The sequence below is a fragment of the Dermacentor albipictus genome, chromosome 10, assembly GCF_038994185.2.
Source record: "Dermacentor albipictus isolate Rhodes 1998 colony chromosome 10, USDA_Dalb.pri_finalv2, whole genome shotgun sequence".
NCBI lineage: Eukaryota > Metazoa > Arthropoda > Arachnida > Ixodida > Ixodidae > Dermacentor > Dermacentor albipictus.
In genome coordinates, this window is record NC_091830.1 from 74,806,929 (window position 1) to 74,827,046 (window position 20,118).

Below are 20,118 nucleotides of genomic sequence, written 5' to 3' on the forward strand. Positions count from 1 at the left end.
TTGCAGGAACTGGTCCCTAAGAAAATTCTGGTCAATCCAATGTCAACATACGGCATGGTACTATGTGTTAACGCTGGTTTCAGAAGCTGACGACCGTTGATGTACTGATAATAACCCGCTTCATTCATGCGGCGATGAACACCACTCTAACCCTGTCCCCAACTACCTGGAGATATCTGGCAACAGGGTAACATTCGGCCACCACCACTTACAACGCGTGTGTCGTCGACTGGCTCCAGCGGTCACTGCTGTGCACAGCACACAGCACCGTTAAGTTGTCGCTGCGATATTCACGTCCTTCAAAGTGACGAATGTGACCGTCCTTTCCAGCGTTGCAGAGATGGCCACTTCGCCACCATCTGCGTCATGCGGCGTTCCAACTAGAACGCTGCTGCTGGGCTTGTCCTCCTCTGCCGCCGGCATCTCTGCTCAGCTTGCGTTTCGTCATCTGCCTTGCTTGCGTTTCCGTACCTGAAAGCTCAGTGCTCGCTATTTTTCTATCATGAATACTCGGCGACGCTGATAATGCGCATACTGTTCGTGACCGTTGAGTACCGGGCGTGGGGCGTTCCAAAGAGGATAGGCACGCAAGGCAGATTACCATTTATTGTCTGACAACAAGCCTCAAATGAGGTAAACTACTTTATATTATCAAGAAAACGATGATGTTGAGACGGATTCTTAAACTGATGAATAATTGACGGAGTGCGCGTAAGCTAGCTCTAAGTTTACCCCCGTTCTCTCGACCCGTGATGACTAAGCCGTTGGAACCATTTCACGTGGCTCGAGCTGACCTAGTTTCTCCGGGCACCTGGATTGCTTTCTGCTCCAAAATGTTGCTGTACAAGAAGCCGCGAGGAAGCACACGCCAACAGCAGGCGTCGGTGGTATAGTGGTTAGCATAGCTGCCTTCCAAGCAGTTCGCCCGGGTTCGATTCCCGGCCGACGCACTGATTTCTTTTTTCTTCCTGACCAGCGGACACTTTTTTTTCAAGGCTCTTTTGGGCTGGGCACATTATGCTGCCGCAAGAGGTCGATTGCAGGTATTGACAGCAATTTGCGATGCTACATAGGGTACACAGCAACATCTTTTTGAGAGGAAGCCTTTAGCTCGGGACCGACCCGCCATGGTTTGTTAATGCCTTTGCTGTTGAGCTGCTAAGCAGAGGTCGCATTTCGATGGTGGCGACATGCAAAACCAGCCGTGTACTTAGATTGAGGTCCACCTTAAATAACCCTAGGTGGTCAAAATTCATCCGGAGTCTCCCACTACAGCGTGCTTCATAATCAGATCGTGGTTTGGGCACGTAATGCCCCATAATTTAATTTATTTTTTTAAAACTCAGGACCAAGTCGAATTTAGCTGCTAATATGCAGGTAAAATCCAGAAATGCTTTTACACGACAAATGATGCACTAATTCGAATGAAATTGGTTGTATTCGAGAAAGAAAACTAAAACTCTACTGACAGTAGCAAGCGGAATATTGCTTTACGGCCTGGATCTCTTTCAAATATTTGTTCCGAATTCGCAAATTTACAAAAATTTATGCAATGAGGTCTGGAAATCCGCAATTCTGTACCAAATACAAATATCGTATTTCTGTAAACTGCGTCTATCATTCATTCATTTATTTATTGATAATAGCTCAAAGCTTTCAAGAAACGTGACATTACATAAAGGGTTGGCCAATAAAAAAGAGGGGAGGGGGAGGGGGGGGGGCAGGTCAAGTGGCATGACATGAAAGATGGCCATCTTCAATGGCAGATTTGCAACACGAAAGGTAGGTGGTGGGGGCACTGTTTCAAAGAATGGTATTACATTACCGGTCTGTATGTACAAAGAAAGACCATCGCTATCTAGTCCAAATGGCGCGTGTTGGATACACAGCATTAGGATTCGTTCGGGGGGAAAAACGATGTGCTGGAATGATGATTTGGTCACCGGTGGGCAGTGAATGAAAGAACCTCAAAAATAGAGACAAGCAGTTCTGTGTTGGGAAGCGAGCGGGGAAGACGCAGCCGGGATTTCAAAGGTGACACACCTGTACTGTAGGAGTAGCCCAAAAGAATGGAGATCTGGCAGCTTGGTTCTGTGGTGATTCGAAGGCATTATAATCATGTTAACCTACTTAGTGTCATAAATAGCACATTCATATCTTAGTTTATTAAAGATAAAGGTTTGATGCGGAAGTAGATTGATTGAGGGAGATGCTGACACCACGCTAGCGAACTTATAGTACGCATTGCACAGTTAACACGATGCACCCGAGATAAATCACAAAATATATGCACTCCCAAGCATTAAAATGTTTCACATTGTGTTTTGTTGTTTAAATAGAAGGAAGGCACTACTGAATTACGGTGGCCGTGAAAGGACACATGAGTGCACTTACTGACGACGAGGAACATGCACCATTTTCTGTCCCACTCCTGGATGAGGAGGAGATCGCCTAGAAGAGCGGAGCTGTCTAATGAGTTTGGTATTGGTCAGTATAAAAACGCAATCGTCCGCAAGAAGGCTTGCATTGGATGAAAATTTCAGTGGGAGGTCACTAACATATATGAGAAAGAGGAGACCGCCAATGACGAAACCTTCGGGCACAACAGCTGGAACAGGTGATATGGTTGAGGAGATTCGCTTAACGAGAGCAAGTTGCATACGATCAGTTAGCAATCCGCTGATGCAGCCAGTGATGACTGCGTGAAAGTTGATGAGCGAGAGGTAATGCAGAAGGACAAGTGACACTTGATGTGAAACTTCTATAAATGGAAAAAAAGGACGTCAGTGGGGACGTTGAGATCGAGGTGAGAGTGCAAATCATGTAGGAGCATCTCTGTAGGCGCGTCCAAAACGGACGAATGTTACATACGGATTTACCGCTTACGTGAATTCGTCATAACGTTACGAGGCTTTTGCGAAAGTCCCACTCACAAACTAGTGGTATTTTTAATGCGTTGTACACCATAATAATTTTATCTGCTTAAGATATATTATTAGGTACAATTTAAAGAATTGTGATGCCATATCTCAATGCTATGTTACAAAGCTGTAAACTTGGTACTTGAATTTCTTGAAATCTAGTAATTTAAAAAACCCGCCGTAGTCGCTTGCTGTGGCCGTTGCATCGCACTGCTATAAACGCGAGGTGACGGGACCGAGTCCCGGCCATGGCGGCCGCATTTCGACGGTAGCGAGAAGTAAAAGCGCCCGTGTATTATCATGCATTGGGGGTACGTTGAGGAACATCAACACTTTAAAAAAGTTCACGCTTAATCTCACGCTACACCGTAAGTGTAAGCGGGACGCGCATGTATATGAGGCGCGGATTACGTTTGAAGCACCTCGTGAGCGAAAATAAACGTGACATTGCTTCATGTGAGCGCGAGGAGAAGACTGTCTGCCGTGGTTCTGTCCCGCCTATACGCATGACAAACTCAAATCACACGCTTAACATACTGCAGAGTGCTTACGCGGGAACTCTCCATCACGCTTATAAAAATCCAAATAGGGGATCCGTTATATGTCACGTGATCTGCGCGAAGCGTGGGCGAGGGAGAACAATGCTCAGCGTCTTCTCACTGCTCTGCGGGCAATGCGACACTTTTCTTGGGGAGGCAAACCGGGGTGTTTGAAGACTGCGCTCGGCCATTTTCGGGGTGGATTTTTCGACAGATTGCCACAAGCGACGTTGGTTCATTTCAGCACAGAGCTTCGGGTCTAATTGTCAGAGTTGGCGTGTATCGCCATGTTCACTTCTACAGATATTCCTGGCGTAAAACAAGGGTGGTGTATGTATACATTGTGCACTGCGCCAAGTCTACGAGCGTTTACGAGAGTTCAGTAGAAAGAATCCACCGCGGTCTGGCAGCTCCAGAGCAGCATTTCCATATGGATAACGGATATATTGCGGTCCCTCACCTGCTATTCATGGACGATTGAAATATACAGGTAAGAACATTAGTTATGGTTCGCTTTTATTAAATAGCGGCTAACTGACAATTTGTCATGATTTCCGGTATGTGGTTGTATGTCGTGTAGTCCAAATTTGCCGCATGGTACATTTATTGGAAAGCGAGAACATTTTATACGAGCAGTAGCGGCGATCGAAGTAGAGAGCAGTCAGCCTCGTGCTTTTTTAAGAACACCGCGCTGTTGGATTCGTCTGAATTGTTCAGTTTATTGTGCTGAAGTACCAAATTCCCACGATTTCTGTTGTCTTTATTTATATTCGACCGCTCATCGTTCTCTTCGTGCCCGCTGCCATTTCTCCTCGGGCAAGGGTGGTGAGCTAAGAGTTGCCACTGTGCATTTTGCACCCTGCTTCTAACAGTTTAGAACTCTGTTAGTGGCGCATCTATGTGGTGTGCCGTGTATTCCGTGTGGCTGCCTCGTATGCCGCTCATAGTATTCCGGTGCCTATAAAGCGAAAATTCCTAATTTTGTGCGCTGTTTGTTGACTGACAGTAACCAGCATCTCCGAAACGCTGCATGCGAGATTGTAACCACACGTGCTACTTAATCTGCAGCCTCAATTGCACTTTAATTTAGGATATATATGTAGTGTATCTCCGCATATTTTACATTTTGGGCTTTGACTAGATGAAGTGGGACTGTGTTGAATGAATACGAATATACTCTGTCTGTTGCAGCTCCTGATTTACAGCTGCAAACCCGTCTATGCCCGCAGTGAGAGTTCACGTGTGATAAGTTCACGTAGAATGTCATTCTTGTGAAAATTGCCTTCTCCGTTTGGTTGGGAATTAAGCGCAACTACGTTTTCTTAGCTCATTTTTTGCTTCGGTATTAAAAGGTTTTAGCTTTGCCAGTTGTGTTCCAATTTCTAAACTTTATTTTTATAAAGTGCATGATGGAATAAAATCAGTTTGCACATTGTTCTTTTGTTTTTCAGGTCATCCTTGAAAACAAATGAATGTTTGAATGTAGGATTGATTGAAATGAACAAAAATTGAAAAAGTTCCTTCTCTTCTTATGAAAATACTGAAATTTTCTTATCCTTCATGCGTCGCTTTAGAAGCGTGCTTGCGACCCAGTGTTGCAATGCGCGCTCTCATTACTGCGGTGATTGGCCATCTTTCCCCTATGGCCTACTTCTAAAAACCTCCAAACCACAACATTTTAAGAGCAGTAAGCAGGAGAAATGTCAGAAGAAGTGCAACCAATGTTGAAGCAGTGAAAAAGCAAGCGGTCTTCTTTACCCCATTTAGCCTAAAGGAAACATGTTTTTACATCTAAAGTATTACATTTTGGGTATTAAGACATTTTACTTTCGTTTTTCAGATCACGCTAAGGGACTTTATAAGACCATGCTTTGTCTGGGGGGAAACAAGGCTCCTCATCTGCGGCTGCGAGCAGGACAGCATTGAGATCAGTGATGAGACATCCCTAGAAAAGGCCCTAGTGATGTGCCTATGGCTTTATGGTATGCAATAGGTAACATATCCGGCGGCAAATGGCCAATTTTGTGCAACCAACTTAAAGCCAAGAACAAGCGTAGAAATATCATGGGCGCAAACAAGGTTCAAGGATTTGTTCACTGGGTTACGCATTTAAATCGAACTCATACAAAGACTTACGCCTTCTCGGCCATCTGAAAATGTTTTTACTCTGTAATTTTTGCTGTTAAGCATCAAGGTTTCATTGTATCATATTTTCTGGGTATGAATATTATTAATCAAAGATTTACCCCATGAAGAAATATGTGTGTAATACTTTCTTTCGCTGCCTAGAACATTCGTCTTTCTTTGAGAAAGAAGGCAGCGAAAAAGAATTTGATCGGGTATTTTGGGCCAACAATCGGAACGAGAGTGCAATTATCATGAGGATTTTAATGGGGGAAATGCACTCCTGACGTCCTTATCCCACACAAGGCTTGATATCTTCAAACGCACGGAGCCGCAGAGCACTGTTGAGATGGCATTCGTCCTTTTTGCACAAGGAGATACCGAGGCGCTTGTTTACGTTTCACATTTGCTGGCGTCGTTGAAATGTACCGGGGCTTTGCAAAGCCCCTTCTTAGTGGATTAGTTTCGGCGTCATCGGCGGCAGCGTCTTGCGCAACCTCTCTGCAGCGTATTCAGCCTCTGCTTCGCCAGCATGCTGCCACTGTAATAGCATCTTGCTTCGTCACAGTCTGCACCTTAAAAGGAGAAGTTAAAGAGGACTGCGAAGAGCTTGCTAAGCAAAGGTCGCTTCCGAGAAGCGACTCAAGTGCCCAAGCCATCAAGGGCCGGTGCTTCTTGGTAGCTTCCAACGCATGCAGAGAAGGGGCGAAGGGGGATGCGGCATGCTCCTAGCTCCATCCCCCTTGCCTCCTCGGAAACCCTCTCTAAGCGTGGAGATTGGTCACGCCATATTTAGCGTGGGAACAGGGCTCCTTATCACGTTTGCTAGGCGTGAAGAGGGGTTGCTGATCACTCCTAGCAGGCGTGATCGGTAAGCGTGGAAAAATATCACGCTCAGATTAAGCGCGTAAAAAAAACTGTAAATGCACGTTTACATAAGCGTGTATTTTGTTAAAGTGTACGGCGTGCTTCATAATCATATCGTAATCTTGGTACCCAAGACCCCGGAATCTTTAACTTAGATTTGCAATTAAAAAATATGTATGTCCAAGACCCCGTACGGCATATATAAATAGTATGTTTCCTACGGGAATTAGTTTGTAGCGCTGTCTTTCTTTAATGCAACAAACCTCATTAAAGATAGTGCACTTGTTGCCGTGAAAAACGATTTCTACGTCCTCATGTATTTCGATAGGAGCTCCCGACATAACGCTTCCCTGTAAGAGAACGTGTTGTTCAGGAGGATGCCACCTTAGCCATTAAAGGACAATTTACAATTTTTAATGGCAACAAATAAAGATTTCCTTCTATGCGTGTACTTATCGCAAGTAAACATGATAACTGCTACAGTCAGCACGTGAACTCCGTGAAACGAACATTATTACCTGTTGCAGTCAAATTGTCGCGTCGGGTATTTCGGAGCGCTCCCTGCGACGACAATTTGTGCACAGTTTCCAACCGTGGCTTCACATCGCCGCTGTCCTTCAAGCTCGATGTCATATACAGTAAAATGGGCAGCCTTAAAGTAAAGGGTTTCAGCCATGTAATACAGCGATGACCTTGAAGTGTGCAGCCGTTTTTACAGTATAAGGACCCACGTACATCAATAACGGAAGACCAACGCATTTTTGTTGAGTAAAGACCAGAGTCAAACAAGAAAATGTGCACAGGTGAATGAAACGCCCATTTGCTTTGTTCCTTTCCTTTTGTTAAAAAAAAAAAGGTCATGGAGGTTTTACGTGGCCAAACCGCGATCTGATTATGAGCCACGCTGTAGTGGGGGACTCCGGAATAATTTGGACCACCTGGGGTCCTTAAATGGGAACCTGAGTACACTTCAATGTGCTTTCTTGTCCGTGTCACGTACGAATATCCTTTCATGCCAGAATAATTTTTTATGAGTTCCTCTGACCCCAAGAAAACTCAGACCTAAAAGATAGAAAAAGCTACAGACTTAGATTTATTGCAGTAAGAAAAAGCACTTTATAGAAAGACTTGCCACCACTGAGCAATGTCTAAAGAACCGCGGTGAAACCTGTATGGTACAATAAAGCGTTCCATTTGTGGATATTTCCATTGCGACATTTCGTAATCTGTGTTTGAGTCAGCCTTCCGTCAGACTGTCATACCAGAACAATACGTTTGCTTGAGAGCACTTGTTGTAACTGCATAGTTTCTGTTTCCAACTGCAGAGTTGCTCTCAACACAAAACTGCACGCGAAAGCACGTGTGGTGTTAAGTTCACATCTCCAGCACGATGCCACAATCGTAGTTACCCTTGCTCATCAATCGCAGCTCCCAGTTTGAAGCCTGCATCACATGGTGCGATTTCCGTCGCTCCGGAAGTGCGATTTGCGTGGTGTTAGGATCGGCCTGCAGCTATTTCAGCCCGCTGCAGGTGCGTCGATCGATCCGGGGTGGTGGCGCCCTTCAGAGAACCAGCGAGGACAGCGCTAACCAACCGTGAACGTCCTTTGGAGAACTTGACTACAGCGGCGTTAATTCACCATGCACTTTTCGAGACACAAGACAATGTGCAGCGACGGAGGCCGCTGTGCGAGGTCCGCTCTGGAATTTAGAGGCGCCGGCTGGGGTCGGGCGTGACCATCTGACTACGGGGACGCGGGACAATGGATACCACGATGACTGCGCTGCAAAGGTCGTCTGCCCTCGGAGAGAGCACTGAAACATGTGCGGCATGTGTGTGTGTAAAACCCCTACCCCATTCTCTCAAAGGCGACCACGAGGACTTTCTACGATGACGTCGAACGATGACGTCGAACGGAGTGGTTATAAGCGGCTGTTGTCGGCTGCTAGTGTGTGCTCGTCGTCGTGCTCTGTGCTGGTCAATGTACACGTGAGCTGTGTGCTAGTTTGCTGTATGCTTCGTCTTGCGGGCTCCATTTGGGAGTCACGCTAGACTGTGTAAGTGTATCCCATGTTCAAATGTAAATATTGTAAATAAATCCTGCTTGCCTAGTCCTGTCGCCCCAAGTTCCTCTGACCGTCCTACAAGCCCGACTCCAAATTTTACAAATGGTGGCAGCGGCGAGATCGTCCGACAACTCCTACATCTGGTTGACAGCGGTGGGATCGTTCGACAAATTTATTAGTGGCAACCGACCCTCGCCCCCCCCCCCCCGCTCCTCCCCGCTCTGTGACTGCGACCAAACGGTGTTGGACGCATGTCGCACCGGTCGCAAGAAACGAGAGCTGTTTCGCGGTTCGCGTTATGGTTATGGAGGTAGTTGGGAAATGTCTGTCGTTCGACAAACTGCAGCTAACTGTAAAGAGCCGTGGATTGCGCAAGCGGTACGTAACTTCTGCCCCGGCAAGCGAACACGGGAGATAAAAACTCGTAGGTCAGATTTGGTTCTGTGATTTCTATGCGCTTGTTGAGAAGCTGCGCTGCTAATCAAGGCAATCTTTTTTTCATGTTCGCATCGGGTGCTGACAACACCTACTTTCGCGGGCCTTTCGGTTAATAACACGCGCTTCGAAATGTAAATACCACGAAGTTTCCTTCACGAGAAGACGTCGTCTTCGTATTTCGTCCCAATTTTCCGGTTTGTTGCGTAGACGCTACTGAGACTGAAGTTCACGACACGAAATCGATTCCACATTCAGCAATCGCACACAGACGATTTGTGCGTTCCTTCAGGGGCAGACGTGAGGTTTTGGGTTTGGGCTTGCTGCTGGGTTTGGTGCAAGAATGCGGCACCGAGCAGGCACCGTTTACGCGCAATTACGAGCAATACGCAAACATCAATTATTCGTAATCTGGCACCAAGCACGGGTACGGCGAGGGTCTCACTTCGCTTACGCGACGACTTCGCTGCAGCCGCATTCCGAGTGTTGCATATGCGATGAGAGTAACTGTGCGGGCTTGTTGATAGGTGATCTTCTAATTCGTTGTAGCGCAGCTAGAACGACACGGACATAGAAGGCACACGAGACAACACACAGCTCTGAACGGCCAATTGCGAGCAGCTGTGAACGTCTGCCATGAAGCACCATATCCGCCATATCTCCTCGCACTGATCTTGTGGAACCGCTGCTTGCACACTCAAATACAAATTTAACCTCCAAAGCGATTTTTAATTAGAAAACATGCATGTAAGTTGCTCTTATTAAAAACAGGGCAATAATATCATAAAGCACAGATTTCTTTTCATTGCACATGAAAAATTATAAGGCGTGTGCACGGAAACGTGGCAGCAAGCAACCTTGTGATTACCACGAGCCGCATCGTTGAAGTCGCAGTCATGTTAAATGAGCCCTCTAAATATCTCATTGCGACGCGTGTGACTGCTTCGATTTTTGTCGCTCTAGTCGCATCATGTAAAACAGCCTTTAGTAAAACGTTGACAAACTCGCGACAGCAATGAATTCACTCATATACTCTGCCTCAGTAGTTTCGTGCAGCTCTGTGAAAGCAATGGACGATTCGAACAATCAGAAGGGCCAGCACATTCAAACGAATCCGTCTGCGCAGCGCCCCGCGCTGTTGTCGCCTTGCGCTCCTTAAGAATCTACGTTTGCAGTCCTCCGTAGTCCGGATCTGTTGCACAGAACTGCTGAGACAAAGCCTCTGGGCTTGCTTTGGCACGGTATTATGGCGCCATCTGGCAGGCAATCAGCGAATGACGGCCGCTGTCTCCGAGATTTTAACGCACATTTTCCTGTCTTGTTCCGCTGTTATTTGCGTGTTCTTTTTTTTGCAAATAAATTTACGATACACGAATTAGACCAGAGAGGATTACTCAAACCATTGCGAACACGAAGTATAACTTTCTGGCCCACGTATGTACCAGGTGTCTCCAATATTGGGAAATGATTGAAGTACTTTCTTACCCATGGAGTTAGCGTACCTCTATTAACTTCTCTATGTCCTGCTGGTCTTGCGGATTGAGTACTTGGACAGCCGGACCTTCGAAGGAAACAATTTTACTACAATTAGTCGTTTAAATTTTTTATGTGCTAATAGCGTTTAATATACCAACTTTGGGCGACATGTCATTCAGAAATTTGAGCCGAGAAGTAGTGAAGTCATGTATGCCAAGCAGAAATGCTCAAACTGGCACCCCTTTCGAGATACGTTTCCTCAAATCACGTACAAAATGGCCGCGTCGTTTCAGTTGAGATGGTGACGAACTGTCATAACGTTGGCACCTATCTATGCCCCACAAAGCATTTTTCTCGGTCTTTCTTCCTTTTGCACATGTATAGATTGAAACCACCTCCCCCCGCTGATATCGTAATTACTATAATAAGAGCCCTTTTCGTGAAACTTTAGCTAACATCGTATAACCAGGAACTTCTTTTCTTAGCGCGACAGCGTTAAGGAGCTGGTGTCACAGAAAAGCCGGTGTCGTCGGTGTCGGCGTTGGCCATGAGCGATAAATCCCACAAGGCACTTCATAAATAAAAAACATCTTGCAAGATGGGCTGGTGGGAATCGAACCAGGGTCTCCGGAGTGTGAGACGGAGACGTTACCACGCAGCCACGAGTTTGTTCGTTCAAAACGGGACAAAATCGCCTCTAGTGAATGCGGTGTTGCCTTAGAAACGTGCCGTAGAAAGTTATACTGCGGTGTATATCGGTAATTATGACCATGTAACCTACAGAAGTCGCAGTTTCACGAGTACCGAAGTACGTTTCCACTAAATTTCTTCACCGCTATGCGCACACGCAGAGCCATCTTGCGGCAAACACAGAAGACCCCCTCCTCGCAATGTACGGCGCTGCCCCGACACGTGGCGCGCCACTCGCCTCATGACCGCGTCCGCCTTCATGGCGCGTCGGGGCCCGGCTATCTCTGCCGATCGCGACGTTTGGCTGGCGTAGCGCGTTTGAGTAGGCGGTGCGAACGGGATGCGATAGCGCTATCGCGTTCCACTCTTGAAGGCGAAGCTTAAGCGTCCGTCATTTTTTTTGTAACGCAGCAGCTGACATTGTGTAGAAAGAAACCTCTTCTATTCTAGCATTTCGTTTTGTTCGTATTATTCGCTGCGTTTTGTTTACTTCTTATGAACCACATTTTCCTTTGCACCACTCCCCTCTATAACTCTGGCCCTGAGGATAGTACAAGTAAACAATCATTTGTTTAATTAAATAATTAAGCAATAATTAATTAATAATTAATCAATTATCTAATAATTCGTGTAGTGAAGTCTAGAGCTGTGAGGTATACTTTAGTGCCAGCCGCTGCCTTCTATACGACTACATACGGAACTAGGACAATCGCGGAGGCTGCGTAATAATAAACTGAACTGATCCTACGGGCAACATACTGGCGAAGTAAAATTTGCGTGGATGAACTCCTGCCTTTGTAACAATTTCTTAACAGCTGCGGGAAAGTGGTATGTGCGTACAATGTTTCAAACGAACAAGTAGGATACGGGCGACGTTTTAAAGTGTGTGATTTGATTAGACGCAACGGACACTCTTCTCGCAACTGCTCGAGAGAAAGAGCTCCGCTGCAAATTGAGTTACGATTCTCCAAGCTCACACAAGTCTGCTTGATTTTTCTGCCGCTTTTTATTGCGAATGATTTTCCCGTGCTTGATGGGCAAATTCTAGACTATACTCTAACTAGTTCACTAGACCCACGATCATCCTTCATTCATACAGTAGTCCGTTCATGCAGAAAAGACCGGGACATGTGGAGCTTGTTGCGCGCATCTTCAATATGATAACAATATAATAAAATAAAGACAAACAAAATGGGGAAACAAGTCCAATGTTGGTTGCTGTGTCCTCAACCATCACTACCCCGCACCTCCACCAGATGTCACGTGGTAGTGATGGTTGAGGACACAGCAACAAAACTGTGAATGGCGAAACTAACTTTATTGGGCGAGCCTGTGCCCAGAAAAAAAGGCTACGCTCAGTGCTCAACGAAAGCGGCGAACACAGTCGGCGATCGTCGGAAATCTGATCAGCGGGTCAAGCGCGTCGGCTTTTATACATCAGTCGTCGAATGTTCCAGAGTAATCGCCGGGACCCGCGTGCCTTCCACGAAGTTCTACACCATTCGCGTCGCGCATACATGCGATCAGATTGCGCAAGGTTCGGCGACAACAGATAGCGGACAGAAGCATCGATAATATTCTAGAAACTTTCGATACATGTGGGCGTGTCCTGAGCTGAGCGATAACATTTCTCAGACGGTAAGAGCGCTCACCCGTGAAAGATAAACGAGTTCACGTATCAGTATTCAATATGATAACAAAATACTAAAATAAAGACACAAAATGGGGAACAAACATGTCCAGAGCAGCTGGACGTTTTGCAATTTTCTTTGCTAAATTGTAGCAGTACTTCTCATCTTCCTGTTTGCTATGCCAGCGCGTTCTGCTTTGAGCCCATTTAGGTGCGTTCTATTTATAACAAAGAAAAATAATAAACACATTTACTCGTTTGTTTTCGCTCCGAAGAGACGATTAGGCGATGCGCCTTGCCACTAGCCAGTGTGCGAGGGAAGGAGGTCTTTACTGTGCTAGAGTCACTCGACAATCGTCCCTTATCAGAGGAAAACAAATCTCCGGGAGCTGTGCCAGAGGCGGGCGTTATCAGCACGGGGGGCTTTAAACGTGCAATGGGCTTCCTACGAATATACGGACTTCGTGGAAGCCTCAAAGAGTCTTCGCCTCCAAATGCCTGCATTCTTCGATATCAAATTAAGTCGGCTCTTCCTCATATCGTCGAATTACACTACCTCCTTTGCCACAATACCTAGCTGGCCTTACACCGGATAACCACCCCGTGTTTCCCTTTTGACAGGCTGTGTTTATATATTATTCGTGTGTGTTTGTTTGCTTGTTTGCAGTCTTGCACGTCTTGTCGGCGCGTCCAATGGGGGATTCTGTGACACCATGCCAAACCCATCAGCCAGTTGCATTATCAGCAGAGCTTAAAGACACAAAGAGGTGTTCGAGGGGGGGGAGGGGGGGTACTGTTCACCAAATTTAGGTTACGACGAAGGCGCCAAATAAAACAACGGACGAAGGTAGGAGCCACGAGACAACCACGTAGGCGCACTAACAACAGAGGTGTGCACGAAAAAACATGGGCAGAAGCATGCCGGATGTGTAAAGAAAGTAATTTATTCGGTTCCCTTGTTGTGTGGTTCATCATATGTAGGCCAAACGGACAGATGTCTGAATGATAGATTGCATGAGTATCGATATAAGATGGAAAACCAGCTCCCCGGTCACATAAGTGAGCATTGTAAGGTTCACAAGTGCATTCCAGATTTTGATAGAACCTGTGTTTTGAGCAGAGCTGATGATCAACTGACAAGGGAGATATTGGAAGCGCTTGAGATCAAAAAGCGTGGTGATGATTGCATCAGTGAAGCCTCAGTTTCTCTTTCGACAAAGGAACTGGCGTATCTTGGGAGCGGCACTTAGAAGTCGTTTTGTATTGTGGTTTCCTTGTGCGATGCAGATGACGGCCCTGGTTATTCTTGTTGTTTTGATCCTAGACAGCAGGTGTTCATTCCTGTGTCAAGAAATAAAACGCTCGTTGTTAGTGCACCTACGTGGTTGTCTCGTGTCTCGTTCCTTCGTCCGTTGTTTTATTTGGCGCCTTCGTTGTAATCATGCATAACCAACTCGCCCACCAGCACGTGCTCAGTGAAATTTAGGTTGGGGTTCGCCTCTCCCTCACCTGCAGAAATTTGCGGTTTCTAGAGAACGAAATCAACCCTACAAAAAGAACGATAGCCTGTACTGTTAACAATGGATTAACTCGCGAAAATGCTGCGCTAGCTTATTTGCCATTCCCTTCGCCTGTATACATACATACATACATACATACATACATACATACATACATACATACATACATACATACATACATACATACATACATACATACATACATACATACATACATACATACATACATACATACATACATACATACATACATACATACATACATACATACATACATACATACATACATACATACATACATACATACATACATACATACATACATCGAGAATTTGAATATTCGAGCATCCCTTCACGTCGCGGTTTATTGTCTTATTACGAAAAGCACAGGTGCGCATCACTGGCTCTATTTCATTGGTCAAAATGCGTTAATTCGTAAGCCGGAGCATCTCATGGCACATGCGCAGCTGCTGCATGAATAGCGCAGGCAAAATATAGAAAATTCAAGGAAAAAATGTCATGCTTTGTTCTATTGAGAGGTGCAGGTGTGCGTTTTATGGATTCATAAGAGCCTATATTATATATACGATATTTTTGTCAGGATTTACCCTTTCGTTATGCAAAGCACATGCGCACTCACTGGCAATATTTTTCAGTCAACATTCAGATTCGGCCAATTCGAGCACCTAGGAACGCGAGAATGAACGACAACGCCTCACAACGATCCGATTCCGCGTTCACATCTACAACACGGGCACATGTGAGGGGCACATTACATCAGGGCTCATGTGAAGTGTAAAAAAGAGGAGTATGATCACGAAGAACCTTGCAGAAAGGCAAAGACTAGTTCTCATTGCAAAACCTACAGCCAGAAGATCTGGGACCAGTATTCACAAAAAAGGTTGTTACGACAGAATTTTTAAAAGAAAATACCAGCCCATGCTGAAGCTGAACACGCTTAGTGAAGACAGCTGGCGAGTAGCAAAGAACGCTTACGAACGAACAGCTCTATGTATACGGCATTTGGTTCCTACTCTGCAAGAAGACGGACAATCGGATGAAGTGTGCGTAAGGAGAGACGGGATGGCCACTGCTATGACGTGTGAGAAGTTGGCAGGTTTTCCGACGAGAAGCGCTTTAGACCTGGCGGAACAGACACATCTAGAGAACGCTGCTTCATGTGCAATACCGGGGAAGGCCGGGGAACAAGCCGATGTACATATTACATCTAGCGTGCGAGTGCTCCGCCTTTACAAATGCCACTGACGCAAGATTGTCATTGCGATGCCCGCAACCACCTGTCCCGCATGTTTTCAGCATTGGGTAAAGCCACGATGACAGCGGGAAATAATGAAATTTCTGGGCCCTATTCTGGGGTCTACCCCTGAGAGGTCTTTGTCCGCGCAAGTCTAACTTGTCCTATGTATAGTTCCCCTTCCCTCTCCCATTCTTTCCGAGACAGACACAACAGTATCACGTACTGACTGTCTTACCCGCTCATTATGCATAAATGCTTTCAAAAACAATCTGGTATACTACGCAGAGAAAACTTGATGGCGTTGTGAAAGCACAGCTTAAAAGCAAGACATTCTTTCTATCCCACTTCAGTTTACATACCAGTGTGATCAAAAGGGGCCGCCCAGCTCAATCAATAGCTTGAAGTGTTCACGACGATATTTTTACTACGTGCCTGGCCTCCCAGTGCGACAAGAGAGAGAGAGAAGGGAAGACGGAAAGGCAGGGAGGTTAACCAGACTGAGTCCAGTTTGCTACCCTACACGTGGGGAGGGGAATGGGGAGTGAAAGCGGAAGAGAGAGAACTTAAGTGTAGGATGTCTATAGTCGGGCACTCAAGTCTGTTGCCCTAAGGTAGCGAAAAAGTGCTCGAACTGCTTTCTGGGCCAATGAACTGTGAGGCCAGGCTCCCAAGATCTTCGCTTCCGTAAATGGCCTGTCATCCAGTCTATTTAAGGCACACTGGAGAGTCTCACGTTGATTATCGAAGCGAGAACAGTGGCACAGAAGGTGACTGATGGTCTCTTCACACTTGCACTTAGCGCACATTGGTGAATCCGCCATTCCAATACGATAGCTGTAGGAGTTGGTGAATGCTACTCCTACCCACAGCCGACACAGCAGTGTTGCGTCACCTCGTGGAAGGTTCGCTGGTAATGTAAGTTTCAGTGATGGGTCGAGGCTGTGTAAACGACACTTAGAGTTCTGTGGTGTATGCCGGCAACCTCACGTGATTGCACGAGCGAGACTGCGAAGCTCTCTTGCAGCGTCGACTCTGGATAAAGGTATAAGGAGTGTCGGTGAGCCAGCCTGGGCACGTCGGGCAGCGTCATCGGCGAGGTGATTGTTGAAAACCGTACTAACGTGGCTCAAGTGGCTTTACTAACGAAGTAATGTTGTAGGGCTTCTCGTGGAGGCAATGCATGGCTGAAAAGCTCTAGGGAGGTTCGACAGCAGCGCCGCTGTTAAGGGATACTATGGGGACATCCAGGAAATGCTTCATAGATAGAAAAATTCGATTAGACCTTTCAAAAATTAGTTTAGACTGTATATAGACTTCCGGCCTGTAGACGACTTTGCCTTAATATAGATTTGGTCTTTTGCGGATACAAAATATACAGACTGTTGACAAAAGATGATAAGGGGCGCTATAACGTTAAACTATTCCAAACTTTTCTATTCCGCTTCTGCAATCAGCCCACCGCGATTGGCCAGAACTTCTTTGGACCACCCCCCCATCACCTCTCTGTCACGCAACGTCACGAAAACTGCGATTGCTCCGCATCTGATATGACGTGTACACACTGATTATGTATAATTTCACCGAGCAAAACAAAAATTGTTATTTCTGATTCGACGCCTTTTCGCCATTAGCCCTCGGCTATTGGTCAAAAGTTTTCGGGCTGCACCCACTTCACCTGTCTCTCACGCGACGTCACAAAACCGCAAAAAGGTACCGCGTCAAAGTGACGTATACACATTAAAGATGCATTAATATGCCGAACAAAAGTGAATATTCTTCTGAATAGCCGCAGGCTGCCCCGTTCCGAAAGGAATAAAAGATGGCTGCCGCCAATCGCTCAGGCACTGGCTACTCACCCCTGGCGGAGAGCATGGGTTTATTTGCGTGTAATAAAACTTGTTGCGTGGCCGCGTCCACTTGCGCTACGTTATGCGCCGGTGTGTTCTTAAGTTTGTTTACTAGAGCCTTAGCCCTGTGAGCTCTCTTCTCTTTGGTGTAGATAGGATGCATATTTTTAGGTAGGGGGGCGATTCGGAAGCGTTTACGCACGTCCAACGGAATGTCCTTCTTGTCAGTCGGGGCACCCCTGTCGCATTGGATTCGTACCCATTCCATGATTTTTCTCCCTGTTTTAGACTGGCCTAATCTTTCCACCTGAGACACTCGTACTTCCTCAGTGAGCTAGCTGCAGCGGCAAATCCATCTGCTGGCGTATGCAACGTCACCACTCCCCCGATTGGATGGCGGGAGATTTGAATCACGAAAAAGGTATTCGGACCCTTCAGATGCAATTTTTCTCGTAAACTATTTTCTTGGCACGAAACAAGTGTTGCTAGGTTTATGGAATGGTATTTAAACAGTCCACGTCGACTTAATATTTGCCTTTAGTGCCCATTTAGGGGAAACACCCTGTATACGCTCCATCTAGGGAACAGGCTACGCCACTGAGCAGCAGCAGTGCCTTAGCGCGGGGAGCAGAGTTGCGCATAACTTTTACGGCGCCGTTCGCACCGCTATTCGTCGAGTGCTATCACGTGGCGCAATCTCACGTCAAATGTTCAACTGCACCGCTGCGAAGCCAACTCTACGGACGCGACACCGACTCGTAGTTTCCCTCAGCGCCATCGACATTGCAATCAGCGGACCATCAAGCATGCGTCGCATTCATCGCCTGCGGGTCGTAGCTACGGAATTCGACTATATCAAGTCGAGGACCTTCGGGAAGTGATGCGAAACACATCATATTGACACATGTATTCTTCAAGTATGACGGGTTGCAGCGCACCAAACTGCACAAACCGCCCGGGAGATGGCAAAGCTTTTTACGCGGTGCCGTGCGGACGGACTGATGTGCGCCGGCGACTGGTATGGCTACTGTATACGGGCCGAGACCGGCCGGCACCGAAAGTTACCGGGACGGGCGAGGTGCGTTCACCTTGTTTGCACTAAAGCAACATTTATCTCGAGTAACAACCCTGTTAACGCCGAAATGCGTGCGCGTGGCATGAGAGGTTGTTCACTGGCGCGATTTTTGGCGCATATTGTGCAGCGCGACGCAGACGCGGGACAACGAACGAACGACATCTCCGTGTCAGAGACTCCCCTTCCACATACAATGAGATCACGAAGTATTACCTTCTTACGGTTTACGGTTTGCCGCATCCTAAACTAATCAGGGCTCAGGCACTTACATTACGCTTACTGCAAACTGGTACTCATCCTTGCCTACGGAGGCTGAACATGTTTTATCCTGAGACGTATACAGAGCCTTAATGCCAGGATTGCGGTGCTTTAGCCACGCTCGAACACATGCTCTGGTCTTGCGAAAGAATTCAAGACTCGGTGATCAAGGACGCGTCCAGGTGGGAGGCTGCACTTCGCAGCCCGGGCCTGGATGAACAATGCTGGGCTGTCCAGCAGGCTCACGACGTGGCCGTGAGGCTTGGCGTTCCGGCCCCGACGTGGGGGCGGCCCGCTTAGTGGTGAATTATCACTACTTGCAGGACCAAATAAAGTTTTAACGCGATAGCGTTAAGGAGCTCGTGTCGCAGAAAAGCCGGTGTCGTCGGCGTCGGGTGTCGGCGTCGGCGGCGTTGACCGTGAGCGATAAATCACGGCAGGCGCTTCATAAATAAAAAGCAACTTCCAAGATTGGCCCGGCGGGAATCGAACCCAGGTCTCCGGAGTGTGAGACGGAGACGCTACCACTCAGCCACGAGTTCGATGCTTCCAAGCGGTGCAAACGCGCCTCTAGTGAATGCGGTGTTGCCTTCGAAACCAGCCGTGGAAAGTTATACTGCGGTGTATATCGGTAATTATGAACATGTAACGTACAGAAGTCACAATTACACGAGTTGCGAAGTGCGTTTCCGCTGCATTTCTTTTGCGCTTTCCGCACACGCAGAGCCATCTTGCGGCAAACACAGAAGACCCCCTCCTCTCAATGTACGGCGCTGCCCCGACAGGAGGCGCGCCGCGCGCGCATTGGGACCGCTGCCAGGCGCGTCGCGGGACTCCCTCTCCCCTGACGACGCTTCGCCGGGCTCCCGGTTTAGATTACTATCTATCTCTCTGCCCGTGCCGATCACGACGTTTGGCTGGCGTAGATCGTTTCCCCTCCGAGACACCGAGTTCTTTGGTTCGTTTCGTTCGCTCAGGCGCACGTTTCGTTGTCGCGCCGAACGCTGCGTTGCTCGACGTTCACCGCGTGATAGGTGGGCGCTAAGTCCGATGCGGGGCGCATCGTAAGTGATTGCTGTGCCGTAGCGCATTGTCTTATACCCCTTGGCGGGTCGACGGGAACGCTGTCGCGTCCCACTCTTGAAGGCGAAGCTTAAGCGTCCTCCAATTTTTCCATCCGTCCATCCATCCATCCATCCATCTGTGTCGCGGTGCAGATATACGCCAAGAATGTTAACTTACAGATACGTCCAATCCGCCGTGTTGCTTGTACGATTGTGCTGACTATGCTGGTCTATAACAGTGCGTTCAAAACAGAATAAATACTAGCAGGCACAATTTGCCCGCTGCACCTTGGTCTTCCTATCCGCTGTTCCTTTATTTTATTTTTTGTCGGCGTTCTAACCTTCAG

General features: G+C 47.1%; 1 protein-coding gene and 1 non-coding gene across 9 annotated transcripts in view; one reads left to right on the forward strand and one right to left on the reverse strand.

Moving 5' to 3' along the window:
• The window catches only part of LOC135898887 (uncharacterized), a 129,436-nt gene that overhangs the window by 77,971 nt on the left and 31,347 nt on the right, over nucleotides 1–20,118 (reverse strand). For 7 of the 8 annotated variants that reach the window (XM_065428128.2, XM_065428120.2, XM_065428111.2 and 4 more), the window contains exon 2: nucleotides 10,456–10,514. The exons of the other annotated variant lie outside the window; for it this stretch is intronic. The gene's annotated coding sequence lies outside the window, so the exon portion shown is untranslated. The remainder of the gene's footprint in view (nucleotides 1–10,455; nucleotides 10,515–20,118) is intronic. 8 annotated transcript variants of the gene reach the window in all.
• Nucleotides 879–950, forward strand: TRNAG-UCC (transfer RNA glycine (anticodon UCC)). Its single transcript has one exon. It is a non-coding gene; the product is annotated as a tRNA-Gly (tRNA).